This window comes from Struthio camelus, chromosome 1 (assembly GCF_040807025.1).
Source record: "Struthio camelus isolate bStrCam1 chromosome 1, bStrCam1.hap1, whole genome shotgun sequence".
NCBI classification, from domain to species: Eukaryota; Metazoa; Chordata; class Aves; order Struthioniformes; family Struthionidae; genus Struthio; species Struthio camelus.
Window position 1 is genome coordinate 33016642 of NC_090942.1, and position 17715 is coordinate 33034356.

At 37.2% G+C, this 17715-nt stretch overlaps 1 protein-coding gene across 31 annotated transcripts in view; it reads left to right on the forward strand.

Moving 5' to 3' along the window:
* Positions 1-17715, forward strand: part of NRCAM (neuronal cell adhesion molecule) — a 155331-nt gene that overhangs the window by 56453 nt on the left and 81163 nt on the right. The gene's annotated exons all lie outside the window — the stretch shown is intronic.

Sequence of the window (17715 nt, forward strand, 5' to 3'; positions counted from 1 at the left end):
AGACAGAGCATCTGAAAGCATGAATAATAGGTTTAAAACAGAGAAAGGAGGAAATAAGCAATGAAATGTGTTGACTTTTGAACTATATGTTGGTGGAGTTGCAAAAGGTATCACTGAGGATATCCTTTCTCTCCAATGTGAGAGAGAGGGGGAGAGAGAGAGAGAGAGGGAGAGAGAGATTTTTTCCGGTTTTCAAGGGTTTCTTCTCGCATGGTTTGTGTGTTAGTCACTCAAGAGTTAAATGCAGCTTTCCATAAAGAGGGCTGTTACTGTAAGGTTTTCAAACTGGACTTCTCTGAAAAAAGGATAACCATTGAAGATTTTGAAAAGCTTTTTGGATGTTAACCAAGTTAAGGAAGCTCTAAGGTTTTTGGCTTTGCTGGCAGCTGCTCTTGCTCACCAGGATCCTGGCACCCTATCGCTGTGCCCTCATTGCCTCCCTAACTCCAATTCTGCTGTCAGGCAATGCCACCGTACAATAGGTCCCCTTAGGCTACTTGGATGAGTGACAATCAGCCAGCTCCAAAGTGACAAGTGTTTGAATGTCTAATTGGGTCAGTACACAGGTGCCTGCTCCTCATGAGTAAGATGTTCTGGCTTTTCTATGGGACATTTTATTGGTTCCTCTCGTTTCTCCTGTAGCTGTAAAGCATAACTATCAATACTTTGGTGCAAGAGAACAGGCGTTGTGAAAGCAGAAGGATGGCTTCCCGCCATACATTAGCCTGTTTTGATTAAACTAACCTTACCACTTGAGTGCTGACTTTGTGGGGGAGGGGGTGCAAAAAAAAATCCTTTCAAGTGATGGGTGTATACTGACACTAATAGACAATGTAGTGATTTGATTGGTGAAAACAGATACATTGTCTTAATCTGTATGTTATGTTATGCAGTTCTCATACTGGCTAAACCTCAAGTATTGGGCATCAGGAAATGCAGGGGAGAGAAAAGCAGCTGGTTAGGCTATAATTGCTTAGGCTGCTCCTAAGTCTAATGAGCAATTTGCCTTCACAGAATGCAGTCACATACAGGCAATTGATGTGTGACTGTTTTCTCCTGTTGAAGGCTTAGCTTGTGCGGGGACAACAACTAATACTAAGTCCATGTTGTTCAGACACAGCTGCCCTTCTTTTGTCTCTTCCTAATAGAATCATAGAATTGATTGTTTGGAAGGGACTTCTAGGGGTGCAGACAGCTCAAAGCAGGGTCCGCTAGAGCAGAGTGCTGTCTGGGCAACCTATTCATGTGTTTCACCACCCTCACAGTCTAAAAGTTTTTTCTTATGTTTAAGTGGAATTTGCTGTCTTTCAGTTAGTGACTGTTGCCTCTTGCCATTTCACTGGGCACCACTGAGAAGAGTCTGACTTCATCTTCTTTACAATCTCCTGTCAGATAGTTATATACACACTGATAAGATCTCCCTTTGAGCCTTCTCTTCTCCAGACTGGACAGGCCCAGCTCCCTCAGCCTCTCCTCGTATGACGGATGCCCCAGTCCCTTCATCATCTTTGTGACCTTTTACTGGACTTGCTCCAGTATGTCCATGTTTTTCTGGCCATGGGAAGCCCAGGACTGGACCCAGCACTCCAGCTGTGGCCTCGCCAGTGCTGAGGAGGAGGCAGGATCGCTCCTTGCTGCTCCTTATAATGCTAAAGGAGCACTATCGGTATGCCCTAACTCCTCCACTGCCCATTTCCCTTCAAATGACTGGTCACATTGGTCTAATCTGCTTGCAGAGGCACAACTTTAACATAGCAACTAAGCTTTACCAGGATTCTCATAACTTACTCTACTTTGTGAGAGGTGATTTGCAAAGCAAAATGGGAAATTTAGTCCTAGCAACATACACATTGTCTGAGGAGGAAGGGTTGGACGGATGACTAATGTTGAACTTTTTGGTGAAGACAGCTGTATGAATCATTTAGATATTGTTACCTATTTGCTTGTTCTTTGACCATTGAGCCTTTCCTCAGCCTCTCCTTTTGGTAAAAAGCTGATTTTTCTGGTCCCACATTTTCATTTCATTTTTACTAGCGAATATTCCTTTCTTTCTTTCCATGTACAATCTGCCAAACATCTGCATGAATAGATAGTTTTCTTCCTCTCTTTTCAAGCCTGGTCGAAGACATTCTTGGGGCTTTTTATTTTTGGCTACCCTATGGTGCTGCATGTGACAATGCAAGAAACTGCTTGAAGACAGATAGGGAGGGAAACTAGTTTGAGGTATTTATCAACAAAAGATAAAGTTTAAAAATAAAAAGCTTGTCTAGCAAAAGACCATGGTCATCACATTTTTCTAATAGACAGGCACCAGATTTTTTTTTTTTTTGAGGAAATACTCTTTCTCAATTCTTTGAATGTTTTAAAAAGTGTATTTTAGGAGTCTCATTTTACATCACTAAGAAATGCAATGTCTTCCTTTTCCAATCTATGCTATGATATGGATGTGTTCTGTTAAGGGTATGTAGATCTTTAGATTTCATATAAACAGGAAGTGCTAATGTGTTCAGTGCCTATGGTTTTGGTTTCCATTCAAGATAAGTCTGAAAGAGAGATTCTTCTTATTGAACTTTATGCCTGCAAGGGAGGGATAAATGCCAAAGATTTTTCCTTCAAGAAAATATGCAGTTTATTGAATTTCTTAGCTGTGAACACACATATTTCCCTCTGTGTGCATGTGCGTGTGTGTGAGAGAGAGAAGAAGATGTAATCTTGAAACTAAAAGCTTTTTGTAAATATAAAACAGTTTCTCCCTTCTGGGTATCATTCAAGGGTTGAAGAACCAATCAGCAATAGATCCCAGAACTTCCTTGTCTCTGGTCTTCTTTTTCTGTCTCTCTTCCTCTGTCCCTTCTTTTTCTTCCTCACTGATATTACCAAACAGAACAGGTGCTTCTCACCACTGTAGGCCTATGAAGTGCCCTTTGGGTCAACTGATGCTATACATAGTTCACAATTCTCAATGGATATTGGCCAATCCTATTCTTGAAATCTGAGTCACTTTTTGATCCTATTTGGTCTAGAGTATGTACTTTTAAATCTCTTGATTTTACATCATGGGAAGTAATTGAAAACTTACCGAAGCTTTCCCCTCACCCCAAATTCTATATCTGTTTTAGTCAAGAGTACCTCTGTCCAGTTCAACAGAAAACCTCTCCAGCTTTGTAACCAATACTGTGACTTTGGGGCATTCACAATTACGAGAAATTAGTGCTTAAAAGAAAGCATGTTATTGTAGCAAATTATAGTGAAAGAGGTACTGAAATAATTTGAAGACTAGAAAAGTCCAAAGATAGCTATTAAGGAAGGGGCTATAATATTCTACACAAAGAGAGATTTTCTTTATTCAGAACAAATAACCTAGGTTATAATGCAGAAACTGAAAAAGGAAACTGTTTCTTTAAATATAACACTTTTTGGAGAAGAATAAAAAACATGACTTCAAAACTTAATTCACGTTGTTTGGTTTTACTCTCAGAAAGCCCAGCAGATACTTGATTATATAGAATCCCAGGATAAAAGAGGAAGTGTCGTAATGGCCTTCTAGACGTGTAACTCATGTTAGTGTAATTCTAACAAAGTCATTGCATTTGTGGATGGAAGAGCAAGCTGAGAATTTGCTTAAAATTTGTGCTGCAAAATAAAAGTTAAACTATGATTAAACTAGTGTCATATAACTTTTACAGTAAATGATCACTCATCCCAGTGAGCTGAAGGTTATGAAGAAAGTGATTGAAGTTCGGTGCAATGAGGTATATGCTGCAAAGCCTGATACTCTTTTTCCAACTGCAGTTTAAAAGACCTCTTCTTGATCCCTGTTCCCCTTCTTTTTCCTACATGTGTACATATATTTCAATATTTTAAAAAATGATGGAGATATTTGTCCTCAGACAAAGATCTGAGGATTAGAGGCATAGAGATTGCAGCTTCCAAAGCATTTTTCATTTCCATTGTTTCTTCTAAATTTTTTACCATGTTTATAGATGTTTCAAGATTACGGCATATTTATGTTTTATTCTTAGTAACACACCTTCTCTATTTTTTTCTGTACTTTTTTAGCTACTATGTTGCTAGGGCATGCTCAGCTAGATACGGGCATTACAAAGCACTAAGTGGGAGAAGCTTCACAGTGAAGTGGGAAAATCAGTAAAATTATCTTGTATTGAGATCTGAGCATAAAATATGAGAAGTAATATTTGAGCTACTTAACTGATACCTTATTTTTGTATTAAAGTATAGGCTTGTTTGCAAAATGCTTATCCTTGAATTAAAAACTAAATAATACAGTTAAGGTTAGCCCTTCATCGTAAGGTATTCCAGCACTGTAACCAGGCTTGAGTATCTGATGTTTTCAAATCATAATTTTTCTGAATTGGTAATTTTAAAAGAATTCACTAAAATATTCATAATAAAATGTCTTGAGTGATTAACATTCTGTATTCTAGTATAAACAATATTTTTTGCTTTGTAAAAGAGTTGTTTCCAAACTATATAAATTAACTAGATTAGTCACATCATGTTAGGCATTACTGCAATTCAGTATTATTTCAAATTACATTGTTATATCAGATTTTCTAGAATTGAGTGAGTTGCATAATTTACAATATTGTGTAATTATATCAGCATTTTGAAGACCTTTACTACAGTTTACTGGCTTTGTCTTTGAAAAGACTTTACTTGGTTTTAGCCTTCACATTTCTTGTGCTGCAGGAATCTTGAGTCCATTTGCATTATTGTGGAGGATTATTTATCTCAAAGTTACAAAGCTGAGAATCTAAAACTACCTCTGTAAACAAAAAAAATTTTAGCAATTTTATGCTCCTCTCCCACTATCTTTCCTATGTTGGGTTATCATTTGAACCTTGGCAACCTGAAATGTATGATGAGAAACAGTCAATTTAAAAGACCTGCCAAGAATGATAAAACTGTGTAACAGAGGCTAAATAACTGTAGGAGTCTAAATTGTCAAAAAAATATATTTTCAAATATAAAACATTTTCAAATTTGAGTTGCAATGCTTATGCAGCTAGATCTACTAATTAGCTGAATAAATATGCCAATTCTCAAAAATATTACCTGAGTTTAACTTCAGATTATATTCAATGAGAACTGCTAACTCCTATATTTGCCTGTATTTAGTTCAGTGAGCTTAGTCTAGTCACAAATAGATTTTGTGGCTGGAGGCCACAGGAGCAACTCTTCCCTCTTCATTGACTGTGGAAAGATGAATAAGTGTTCCAGGCTGTTCCCTCTGGAGTCTCTCAGGGCTAGTCTGCAACTTGAAAGTTTTGTTGGCAATTTACTAGGCAATTAAATTCTCAGGAAGTACTTCAAAGGGAAAATGGATGTTTGACTAGCAGGAGTGGATGCTATCCAGCCAGAGAAAAGAGAAGTAAAATGTTACCAGGAAGATTTAAACCCTGTAGGTGTTTTTTAAATAACCTACTGTCAACTGTCATACCTTCCCGTTTGCTTATGGTTGTTCAGACAAGTTTCTCCAGTCCTCTGACTGAAATGGTAGCTCTCAGGCCACACAGTTTTTGAAGGTGTTAAAGCTTCACATCCAAAAGAGTAGAATGCAAAGGAACGTGCGCTTCCACCAGTTAGTGTCTTTCAGGCAGTTGTAAAACTTTGAGTTATAGCTGTGTATCTTGGGTGGTGATGTGGAATAACATACAACAACCGTTCTTCCAAATTCATGTGCATGCTCAAGACAGCATCAGTTCTCTTGGACTGTTTGCACAGCCCTGAAGAATCAGATAATTTCAATTTATGCAAGAAAAATGGATTAAGATACTTGCAATATATTTTAACATTTTTTCCCAAACTTAACCACTATACTTCTGTAAGTTTCATAGATTCAGCTAACACAATACTTGCTATTAAAAGAGTAAAGATAGTATTTTGTTCTCTCTGGGACTTATTGTGACTTTTTTCTTTTGGATGGGTGGAAAATATTTACCAAAACAATGAGATGGTTGAGGAACCTAGAAAAGCATAAGCAATTAAGATGCAGCACATCAGACTTTGATTAGTGAAATGTTTGTGAATTCAGTTCATTCATAAAAAGTGCTGGTAAGAAACAAAATATTTCTGCAGCTTGCAGATGTTAAAAGTGGAGGTGGGATTTAAAGGGAGCCATAAAAGAGTTCTTTTTCTAAAGAAACAATTGAATCTTGTGTCTTTTCTTTACACAGCTTCCCTAAAACAATACCTAGTGTGAAATACAGTGGCTGTTCTCAAAATTTTCAGAAAGTATGATGCTATCAGTTTTTAACTTACTTTGTACATCAGCTTTGTAAGTTAAAGCTTTTGTAAAAACAGTTTGCTCACCACAAAAGTATGCTTTGTTTAGTCGGTTGAAAATTAACACAAGTTTAGAAGGGCTGGTGGGGCATTTTGTTTGACCCATTTTTTGGCACTGATGTAGAATAGTGATTACCAGCTTACTCTTAAATTATAAGGATGCTAGATCAACACCTGCTCTTTTTGAAACCAAAGTAGTCTTTTCAAGGTGTTTTGAAACTTGTTCACTGGTATCCCCAAAGTAAGTTATGAAAAGGATTTTAAGAGTTTGATTCTTCAGGCTGTTCTTACCATAATCATGCAGGTAGCCTGCATGGAGTTGCTGGAGTACTGATAAATAGGAAGTACACCCGGGAAGGGCCCATGTATTCTGCAGAAAAAATCATATTAAAGGCTTACCACAAATATGTTATACTGATTGAAAGTCATCGTTGTCTTTGAATTTTCCCAGCATTACTGGAACATTTAGGTAATGCATTTTGAAACTAAAATGGGATTCATTTATTAATTTAAAGCATTACTTTTAAAGGAGCTGGAAGAGGTGGTGAACTGAGAGAGAACTTTATGTAATTACGTTTTGATATTAAGAGCTTCCCCCTAGTACTTAAAAGGGAAAGAACCACAAAAAGCTTCCTTCATCCTCTGAGTTTATTGTACCATATAAAACTGAATAAAAATATTTTTTGTCACTGTAACTGTTTGTTTCACTTGAAAGTTCCACAAAGTGCTCAATTTTATTCTTTCTCAAAAAACAACTGTAGCAGGATGTATTGTTTACCAAGTAGGACTGAGCGCTCTAAGCATCAGAAATGGCTTCCACAGAAGAGTAACTAGAGTATCAGAGTATTGATTCCTTGAAGAGGGCAGCCCTACACATAAAGTTACCTAGATTTTGGACAGCAATACAGTTTTATTGCTTCTTCTTTGCAAAAATGAATAGAAGTGGTTACTCTTGTTTTCGTCACAGCACAGTGGCACAGCTTCAAGACAAGCATAGACTCTTAGTATAGACTTGAAGTCTCGTGACATCTGGACTGAAAAAGCGTAGAATCCAGGTTTCTATCCACTTCATAGTTGCATTACCAGACTGCTGTGCAAAATGTTGCTTCTTCCTTCTTCCATACTCAAAGTCATGGCATGGTCTCATGACTGTTGTAGAGGTTTTAGGTTCTGATTTCTGGTTTCTTGCTGATATAATACTATTTAGAACTCTCAGGAGAAAGACAGAATTTAGATTTTTAGTAGCTTCTCTTGGCTGAGGTAGGCATGCACAAACACCTCTCTCTCTTATGCTTAATGTAATAGGGAATATAGATCCAAATTAATAATGTGAATTCTGCTCTGGAGCTCGGCACTTTTGTCCTTACAGTATTCAGTGCTGGAAAGCCTGAATCTTTTTTTTTTCTGATTTTGGTCGCAGGAGTTCAGCCAGGATCTTGTAGCTTGTTCTTGAAGGATCTTGGAATTTTCAGGCTGTTTATCATCCAGCTGTTGAATATCCTGTTGTTGCATAGGTTCCAGCAAGTAGAAGCTTCCAGTGCTGTATGACCCAGCCAGTCGAAACCAAGATATCCTTCTCCAGGAGAATACATAAATGATCAAATACTACAAACATTAAGTTACAGATTTTAACAGCTCCTGAATGCTCCTGGCCCCATGATTTCACTTGCAGCACAACAGCTCTTCTTTCAGAGCTTAAGCTGTTTTCCTGAGCCTGTTGTTCAGTGGAGGTCTCTGCTGTTGGCTGTGAATTTTGTATTCAGGGCTGCAGGCAGTCTTCAAGAAGAAAGGATATAGCAAGGAGAAGTGAGCATATGAGAAAAAAAAAGTTAGCAAGGATGCGGACCTAAGACCATACTGCAAGGGCAATATATGGTTTGTGGATTTGTACCTTGACAGATGCCAGCATTTATCTCTGTCATGCGGTTACCTTACTTGTCTGTTTGGTACAATAACTGCCTCTGACATCCTCTGTGTGTGACAGTAGTTTCCCTGTGGTGTCTGTAAGATGAGGTTTGTACTGCACCTTTGCTATCAGGAATTCCATTGCTCCCTGCTCTCCTTTCATACCTGTCAGGATAACAAATTACTTGACGTGTATTCCTGTCCTGAATTTAAAACACGTTAGTACAGCATAACCTCAATTTTGTTTCCAGAATGCACCTACTTTGTAGTAGGGTGTGTAGCTCCTTTGGTACTTGTATTCAACCAGATAGTTCCGTTTTTCAATTTTAGAAACATGTTTGGATGCAATCCTGTCAGACTGGATTCAACGGCAGAATTCCTACTGACCTCATTACAGTTAGGATATCAATCATTATCACTGGTTGTCTGCAATGAGATCACTTTGATAGATGATGTAGAGAGACTGAAGGAATAAGCTTCAAATGATTTAATTTCCTTTCCTAGTTGATTTTTGTCAAGTTCTTTTTATGTGTAATAGTCTACATATGTAGGAAGATCCACACACAGATGTATATGCTCTTTTCAACTTCTTTCATTTGAAAGAGAGTGGCCATGAAAGGATATGAAAAGCCTTCTGTGATACAGTGTGGTACTTAGTATACTAAATACTCCTTGCCCTTATTTGAAAATTTTCACTAAACAACAGTTATGAAACCTTTGCTTTCTATGATATCATGGCTCATCACCATTCATTCACAGTAGGAAATGACTGAAGCAACACACTGTGTTGGCCTGTTGCTTTTAACACATCTCAACATAGCATGTAGACATAAAGATGTTCTTCAAACAGCTAAGCCAGCAAATGATGTTATTGCCTATCAGCCTGCCTGATTTCTCCTTGCTGACGATTACTGTCTGCCTTTCTTTGACAGCCAGCTAAACTGATCATTTGATCTTTTCCCTATTTAAGCTTTGTTAATCCTTTTTATTAATTGAGCTAGCTGGAAGACGACATTTGTCCATAACCTTTCAGAACCCCTAGTATGCTACTGATGAGATTAAATTGGGCACAGGCCTACAGTGGTGGACCCGAAGCCAATATAAATTGACAAAGAATTAGGGATAATGGCTCAGTTTTTCTCACGTACATTTGTGGAACCTAGTCTGGCATATATGAGTCTAAAGATGGAAAACTAAGAGTCTCATCCCTAGACTTACTAGGCAGAGGCAGGAAAAGGAGCGTCAGTTTAGACTGGAGCGGATCTGAAGACACATTGATTCTATGCTTGATAGTAAATGAGTAGAAAACTGGATTGTGCTGTATGGGCACTGTCATCAGAGAAAAAAAATGCATAGAGGACCCTGCTGCACTTAGCTGGGATCAGTATTAAATAGCAAAATGTATCAGGTGATTTCACACTTCTAATTGAACAGCAGGGATTGCATGTTCTCTCTGTTCCAAAAGATCAAATCTAAAATTTGAGATACTAAAAGTCTCCAATTATGCCTTTTTTTGCAACCTCTCTAAGCCTTTTGTGAAATAAGAAAATGCTATATTCAGGAAAGCATCTAAGGAACATCACCATTTTCAGACTTTTATTAAATGATTAATCTATACAAGATTTGTGGAATCCAAAGCAGAAACACTGTTAAATAATGCATGCTGAAGAATATGTAATCTCGTATTTACTGCACAGAGGCTTTTGTTTTGGGATTCACGAACTCTTATGGATCTTCTAAAAATTAGCAGATGAGAGTACTCTAATGACTCAATAATGTCATCTGTCTGGCATCAGGAGCCCTCTTTGGCAGTAGCTAACTGTCTTTTGATATGTGACATGGTCCATTAATGTTGTAAAGCTTTCTGGCTTCACTAAAGAGTACATGACTGAATATCAGCAGTTTCTAAAGCCTTTGAATACTGCTGAAAGAACAGATAATGACAGTGTACAGTTCTAGAACAACAAAACAAAGATTGGAAATAAAAAATGTTGATGGCCACTTAGTTTCTAAAATAATTACAGCTCATGTGATTTTGGCTTTTACAAATTTGGAGTAGAATTCTTACTGTTCTATTTCTATAAAGTATTATTCAGAAAACTTACTTTTGCAAGAAAACTGTCAAATGTTTAGCTACAAAAAGAAAAAGCATTTCTTTGAAAGCTGTCATCCAGTCATTCATCAGTATGCTCCTTAGTTTTTGAAATGCCACAAAGCAGCCATGAATTAAACAGTACAAATATTTTGAAAGACAATATAGCCTTCTCATATTAAAACTTATAATAGTTTTGCAAGTAGAACATTGTAACCCGGTGGCAAAATGAGTGAAAAAATTATATATTCTGCTTGACAAAATACAATAAAATGTCATCAATGGGTTAATCAAAAATGCTCTTTTCTCCTCTTGTTTTATACTTCCCCAAAACAGGTCATGATTGCCTAGGGGAAAAAGGATGGAAAAGTTCTCTGGGCATTGTAGAAAGCCCCTCTTGTGTCTGCCTACAGTAGTGTTTAACTTCAGTGAAGTGGCAAAAGGAAAGACTACCTGCTCTTGCTACCAGAGGAGTATGCTCACCTCTGTTTAAAAAATACACTTATTTTCATTAAAAAAAGTCGGTTTCCACTGAATTCTGTATTCAGTTAGATCACATGTAAAGAGTTTAATAACAAATTTCTGACTAGAGTAGCTTTAGAAGTCCAAGTTTAATAGAATACTTTCTTCAGTTGTTTTTGTGTATCCTTCTGCAATGTTCATCCCTGGAAATCCTTCTATAATTTTTAGCAACACAGTTTTTAGTTCTTTCATGTTTAAAGTAGGTGACTAACTTTAGAGTACAAAATAGTTATTTACTGCCATGTGGTAAAGCTTAATACTGATAGTCTTTGCTGCTGTTTTTTGTTTGTGAGTAATATAAGAGAGCTAAACATCTTCCCAGGAAAAAATATCTTTCCACTTAAAAAAAAAAAAGGGGGTGGGGGGGAACAGGAGCTTCCTAAAAATTTGGAAGAGGAATAGTTTGCATATGTGTGCTCATTCACACAGGTGACAATCTGATTAATTGAAGACAACAGCACACTGGAAAGGAGGACAGAACTTCATTGGACCCTAAAAAACATCTCTGTCTGGCCCTGGCAGAAGCCTGGGAAGTGGGCTTCTAAGTCAGGCTGCTGGCTCAAAAAGCTGTAAGGCTTTGAGCACAAAAACGGCTTCTATTTCTTTTTTTGAAAGACTGTCACATTAGACTCTGGTAAATAAATGAAATACATTTTAAAAATCTTTATGTTGGAATAACCTCCACATACAGATACTTCTTGTCATTCACATGAAAAAGCAACATTGCTCTTACTTTACTGTGATAAGACAGTGCTTTGAAAATTTCTGTTTTTCTTTTAAAAGTATACCAATAGATGAAACAACAGTAGTAGTCAAAATCTCTTTAAAATATTTATTCTGCCTACAAGGTTTTATTTAACCTGACACACAGTTTAATTGATTATTTAGCAAAAGTAGGTTTCAATTTGTGATATAACACAGTGACTTTTCATGGAGAATCATGGGGTTAATTCTTCCCCTACCTTGCATTTGGAACAGACTAACTAAACAATGATCTGTCCACTGCCTTCTTTGTGTGTGCCTCTCTCCCATGAATACCTTAAATATGACGTAACAGTTTTCTTTTGCATAGCTGTTGTAACCTTTTGATAACTTAATGATTTCTGTATCAATTGGAAACTGCTATGCAAATAGAAAGGCTCTGTTGTGCCGGATGTATACTGGATATATACTCCAGATGCGAGTAGGCACAAAAACTATGTGGGGCACTTTTTTAAAGGAGAGTAGTCATCAAAGCAATGGGCATCTCAAATTGCCAAGCTGATTAAGATGACTGAATATTGTTTTCATATATATGTGAAAATGTATATATTTGTGTGTGTGTATGTATTTACATATATATCAGAAACTAATAATATAAGACATACATAGTAACATAACTAATTATATAACTTTTATATTATATATATCTAAAATGTTCTTATCTTTAGATAGAAAACCTTTCAAATATAGAATTTGCAGTGTATATAAAATGCATCCTGGCAAATGTATGTGAAATACAGTACTGTGAAATGCAGGACACTGCATATACTGATCTATAGTGGTTGCCTACACTTATTGCAACAATTTGTTCTTGAATTGAAAAAAAAACCTGTTATTTGAATAAAATAAATGTAGAAGATTGGTGGATATAAAACTCAGTAAGGGAAATGCAGTAAATGTTTGACTTTTCTTTTTACATACTTACTGTGTTTGCACAGTGTGTAGCACTTCTTTGGAGGGTGCTTTTTAAAATTAAAGGTTCACATACCTGATGGAATGCATTAGGACAAACACTGCAACTCATTATGAAGAAATAGAAGGATATGTTTTGAATCATAAAAATAGTAAAAATAAGATGTTAATGGTAGTGTTCCTGACAGAAGCATGCAGTGAAATGTATGAATCTCTGTATCTTCTGAAAGTGGCTTAGATATTGTGAGAAAAGGGTGAATATGGGCTTAACAGGCTGCCATGCTATTATGAACCAGGCGTGTCACAGGAGAGCATGTGAGGACAGCGGGCCTGATTCTGTTCTCTTCTTTCCAGTATATATCACGAGTAATTATACTTACATTAGTGGAGTTCTATATATGTGAAGTGATATAAATAAAGTAGAAGTAGGTTCAAGATTTAAAGCAATAAATCTAAATATTTTATTTGGTTAAATAACGTTTGAAAGAGGGCACTCCCGGAAACGGCAATTTTATCTGAGAAGTAGAAGTGAAGGATTTATCACCAGTGTGCTTAAACATTACAACTGTCTTCATTATTTACATGACTGAGAACTTGATCCTGTCAACATATATATGAATTTCAAGAATTCAAGGACTCCTAGTGAAGACACCTGAACTTGTAATATGCTTAAATTGAAACATGTATGTCTCCTCTAGTAACTTCAAGATAATGCCATGGGCATTTCTGTGCTGGTGTAAAGTTACCTAAGCTGGCTGAGGCCAAACTTTTTCTATAACTATAAGCGGAATAGCATTGTCAAGATGTCACTGAACCCACTTACTAATAAAATCCAGCATGGTATCACTTCTTTTAGGACCCAAGCTGGCCTCACTCAGAGACCTCCAGGTGATGTTCTGCTATGTGATATGAGCAGGCCTTATTTCGCAAAGCTGGTTTTCTTTCCATACCTATGTATGAACTGTATTTTTGCCATATTCTGTACTCTGTGAAAAGAAAGTGTTGTTTTTCACCTCTGAGAAAGCACTGGTAGTGATGCTGGAAATTCTATAAAGCTTTCCTTTTCTGCCTGACCGGTGAAGATTTAGTCAGAATGACATGCTGCAGACTAGCTTCTTCCTTTTTCTCATGTGCATATGAGATTGTACTTACAAGGGCCTTCTTTGTCTCCTAGTGATGAGCCTGAGGAATCTGTGGGAACCCATAGTCTTCATAGGCTTGTAGTTTTCATTACAAACCCTCCTGAGTGTCCTGAGTTTTTCTGTTTCTCCAGTGTGGATGAAGTATTGTAGTTTTCTTCCATGGGCCTGCTTGAGGGTCTGACTAATCATCTATTCCTTGGATCAGATAGTTTTTTCTTGTTAGCCAGATTGCTATGCCTGGAAGGATTTTTCCTGACAATTTTATGAGGTCAAAGAAGTAAAAATTTTAATGCAGAATTGTAATGGTAAGAGGACTACAGGAATGTTTGCTTATTGCATCCTGCAGAATGTTTTCAGAAACTAAAAATGATATCATCTAGAAGCAAATGGGATACGTCCGAAGAGCTTCCTTTTATGAAGGAAAGTGAGGAGCAGTCCCAGTGTCTTTGACGGTTAAGGCAACACCTCCATCCCTATTCTTTAAAGAAGGCAAGAGGAATTCAAAGAGGATATGAATTGCAGGGTTTAAGGTGAAGTGGATCAACTCTGAATTATTATTTACATGATCTGAGGCTATTAAAGCCTATTTTGGGTTTACCATCCCTTCCCATTCTTAAGCTAATATGTTTGTAGCCTGCTGCTTACTGTCTATCCCTGGATTATGTTTTATTTAACATCTTGTCCTGAACATGTGGAAGGAAGTTAAAGACTGTATTGTGTGTGTATTTAAAAATTGCTGAATATGAGATAGGAATACCAATGAGTTGCATCAAAATAAAATATATCTTTTGCTTTCCCAAGATTATAAGCATTAAACATATGAGTGGTATAAGATTCTGCTAAAGTCAGCAAATACAATGTTAAAATGAAAAATATTTTTAAAAGGAGTGAATACTAGAAGGTATGAACATGAATCACAGGGCCATGAAGAAACTATGTCCTAGTTGAAGGCCATGCGAAAGAGTAGTCGTAATGAGTAATTGCTTAAATTGAAAAAAAAGTCCTAAGTATAAATGAAATTTGAAGATTGTTAACAGCAGCATGTCAGAATTTCTTGTGAAATACCGTAAGACTGCGATTTTGAGAAGTTAATCATTTTCTGTAGCAAAGTGGGTAGAGGGGTGAAACCTATTTTGGAGGCTTTGAGTAACGTCTGCTTTTGCCTTGTTGGACATTGTAGTGATTTAAAAATTGTGATGGATGTTGGTGACCTTGTTTTCCTTGCATCAGATAGAGGAAGTAAAAACATCAGGATCTTTCTTTGATTACCTTTTTTTTTTTTTTTTAAGAAAAGCTTCTGTGCATGAATATATTTTCAGATATTTGACTCTACTCTGCATAGGTACTTCATTTTCCTTCTTTTTACACACATGCCTCAGTGGGGAGAAACAGACTAAACTTGGAGTGATAGGAAGAGTTTATTATGGCATTGTCACAGCTCAGTTCCGTGAAGACTTAGACTGAGGGTATAGTTTCACATGGTGTGTCACCTCATTTAATTTCAGGCTGCCATCCAAAAGAGGTTGTCGCTTTTGGTAGTCTCAGTCAGGTCAGAAGCTGATGTTTTCTTACATAGGTTTGTTTTCTCTTGGATCAATGAACTGATAAAACTTACTGAGCATACTACAGTTCTTGAAGCTAATGCAAGGAGAGGGTGCAGGGGCATGCAGTGAGGCACAGGAGAGGGGCTCAGGACCTCCATTTCCCCTGTCTTTTTGGCAGCAGCTTATCATCAGATCAAAGCAAGCCTAATGCAAAAATGTACCCTACCTTGAGTTAAATACCAGCCCTTTCACTTTCAGTGAATGGCAAAAATTATAGAGGAACTGTTTGAACCACTCTTTGCAAAAAAAGGAGTATGGCCATTGAATGGATAGCCCTAACTTTTTCAGTTTCCTGTTTTAGTTTTAAGAGGTTAGTTAGTTCTATAATGCTGTGGCTCTACTCAGGAGAGCAAAGAAAGGATGACTTTAAGAGCAGTTGTTCTACTGTCCATGAACCTCCCTTTTCATACCTGCAGTTTTTCAGGTTGTTTGGAAGATTAAGTACCTAAATGGACTTTCCAATAAAGTACTTTGATCAAGAGACTGCAGCAATCGCTGGCGGAAAAGAGAAACCTACCTTTATATTCTGGTCCTTAATGCCGTTATAATAGCAAAGGGGATTTTATGGCTAGCTTCATTTTTCACTCTGCAGTCAAGTTAACTAGGGTTTAATTGTGTTTGTTTTCTCAGTTCAGATTTCAGTGGATACTTTTTCTGGTACAAGTACCTTGACCCAAATACATTAGAAGGGTTTCATTTTTAAACAGTATTTTAACTATCTGCTTTAAGTCTTTGAGTCTTTCTTCCCTCTTTCGGTTTTCACTATGACATTCAATACCTCTGCTAAATCAGTACAGTGACTCAGGTAAATTCTTTCTGATCAAACATTTGAGAAAGCATATGTCTGAAGTTTAGAGTGTTTCAGTCATGCCAGCTGTTGGCTTTATGTCTGGAAATTCTGGTTTATGATATTAAACCTAAGGTGTATCACATTTTTCCCAGCACATACTGATGTGAATATATTTTGCAATGTTAAAAATAGCCAAAATTGTCCACCACTGAGGAAGAAAGGAATGTGGTTTAAATAAGCAGAAATTTTATTATCTTTGGTGGCAAATTACCCAGCAGCAAGCATTACGGTGTCAAAATTTCCTTAATCATGCTTTGTTGCCAGATTGGCCCCAGCTGGGAATGCTGGGAACCCACTATCAAGATTAAAAAGAGAGTGGGAAAAGGGCTTCCTGCATCTCTCCCATCTTCACAGTTTCTGCCTAACGTCTTTTTACAGGAATCAAACTCCAGTTATAGAACCAATTACAAAGTTTAAAATGAGTTGTGAGTGTGAATTCTGAGATCCCCTACAATGCAGTGCAAAAACCTGTAACATTTTTAAATAATAATAAGAGGTGGCAACAGATCACTTGCCTTTCTGTTCCACTCTCAACTGAAATGAAAAAAACCCTAAAGATATGAACCTTAGAGAAGTTACAGATTCTCTTCCTTTTCTACTATTCAGGGTTATAAGATGTGTATTCCTATGCCCTACCGATATGTGAAAAGGAAGCTTGCAAGGGTTTTCTTGGTCGTTGTGTCCAGTGGCTGCTGCACAGGCAACCCACATGACATAATCCCTTTCATGAACTTGATCCACTTCCATCTAAAATATAATTTGAGAGGTTTTTCCACGATCTCAAATGACCAAAAAAAAAAACCCCAAACAAGTGCACAAAGATTAAACAAACCAAAAAATGCCACCCTCCAGTGTTGATATCTAACTAATAGCTAACTAATCTAATATCTAACTTGATATTAAAAATATTATTTTCATGAGTTAGAGATATAAGTTGATTTTCTATGTTAAATTTTACTCTGATGAATGAAACTTAGATTTTGACTAAATGCTATCCAGGCAAATTGAATCCAACTTAATTGTGGAGTGCAATTGTGAACTAATTTAGCATCTTGCAGTTTAGTCTAGAAAATGGTGAAATATCAGATCTTTGCAGTGAAACAACTGAGTAAATCTCCTGCTAAGAAGGAAGAGGTAAAGGTTTGGGGGAGGAGTACTCTAATTTTGCTGCCTTGTATCATCAACCAGTTTCAGCTGTTGAAACTGCCCAGTATGAGGAAACTTTATTAACTATTAATTCTTACTGTAAGAAAAGGCAAATCTCAGCATGAGGTAGATTGCTCTTATTCAAAGTCTAACTGACTTTTTCCGCACAAGACTTTATTTCCCATGACTCTCCTTGTTCACAGATGGCTACTCCTTCAGCAGTATGCAGAACAGCCTTCCTCCAGTCTGTTGGTGGCTAGCTCACAGTTTGCAGGGAGGAAAAAAAGGCAGCTGTCTGTCTGCCTCCTGGAAAGAAAGGTGCTTGGGAGAGATGAGGCTGGGGAAGGGGAGAGCAGATGTGCCCTCCTGACTGGGTGTCCAAGGTCCTGCCTTGATTTCACGCTCCTTACTGGAAGGCGGTACCCTCATCACATACATGCACAGTGGCTACCCTCAGAAGCACCACAAGCCTAC